Below are 1,427 nucleotides of genomic sequence, written 5' to 3'. Positions count from 1 at the left end.
TGCTTGTAGTCCCAGCTACTTGGGAGGCTGAGGAAGGAGGATTGCTTGAGCCTAAGAGTTCGCAGTTGCTGTGAGTTATGACACTACAGCACTCTACCAAAGGAGACAAAGTGAGACTCTGTCTCAGAACAATAAAATAAAGGAAAATAAAATAAAACAATACAGGGCAGCACCTGTGGCTTAGTGGGTAGGGCGCCTGCCCCATATACTGAGGGCGGCGGGTTCAAACCCGAACCCGGCCAAACTGGAACAGAAAAATAGCCGGGCGTTATGGCAGGCACCTGTAGTCCCAAGTACTCGGGAGGCTAAGACAAGAGAATCGCCTAAGCCCAGGAGTTGGAGGTTGCTGTGAGCTGTGTGACGCTATGGCACTCTACCAAGGGCGAAAGAGTGAGACTCTGTCTCTACAAAAAATAAAATAAAATAAAATAATAAATAAATAAATAAAACAAAACAAAATTTCATTCTGGCCCAAGCAAGGCAACTCATGCCTATAATCCTAGCACTCTGTGAGGCAAGGGTGGAGGATCCCTTGAGTTTAGGAGTTCAAAATTAGACAGAGCAAGAACAAGACCCTGTCTCTACTGAAAAATAGAAAACTGGCCAGGCATGGTGACTCACACCTGTAATCCTAGCACTCTGGGAGGCCGAGGAGGGTAGATTGATTAAACTCATGAATTTGAGGCCAGTCTGAGGAAAAGTGAGACCCCTGTCTCTACTAAAAATAGAAAAATTGAAGCAAGAGGATCACTGGAGCCCAAAAGTTGGAGGTTGCTGTGAGCTATAATGCCATAGCACTCTACCCAGGCGAAAGCTTGAGACTCTGTCTCAAAAATAAATAAATAAAAAATATTTGGTGGCGGGTGGCGGGCAACGCCTGTGGCTCAAAGGAATAGGGTGACAGCCCCATATACCGCAGAGGTGTGAGTTGAAACCTGGCCCTGGCCAAAAACTGCAAAAAAAAAAAAAAAAAATTGGCAGCATCCATAGCTCAGAGGGTAGGGTGCTGGCCCACATACACTGAGGCTGGCAGATTCAAACCCAGCCCAGGCCAGCTAAAGCAACAATGACAACTGCAACAACAAAAAAAATAGCCAGGAGTTGTGGTGAGTGCCTATAGTCCCAGCTACAGAGGCTGAGGCAAGAGAATCACTTAAGCCCAAAGAGTTTGAAGTTGCTGTGAGCTGTGACACGACGGCACTCTACCGAGGACAGCATAATAAGACTCTGTCTCAAAAAATAATAATAATGATGATGATGATGATAAAAATAAAATAAAGAATAGAGGCTCGGCGCCTGTGGCTCAAATGGCTAAGGCGCCAGCCACATACACCTAAGGTGGCAGGTTCGAATCCCCAGCCCGGGCCCACCAACCAGCAATGATGGCTGCAACCAAAAAATGGCCAGGCGTTGTGGCGGGTGCCTGT

The sequence above is a fragment of the Otolemur garnettii genome, unplaced genomic scaffold (assembly GCF_000181295.1).
Source record: "Otolemur garnettii isolate 467f Iridium unplaced genomic scaffold, OtoGar3 scaffold00026, whole genome shotgun sequence".
Lineage (NCBI taxonomy): Eukaryota > Metazoa > Chordata > Mammalia > Primates > Galagidae > Otolemur > Otolemur garnettii.
The sequence above is the reverse complement of the archived record's forward strand: the minus strand, read 5'-3'. Positions refer to the sequence as shown.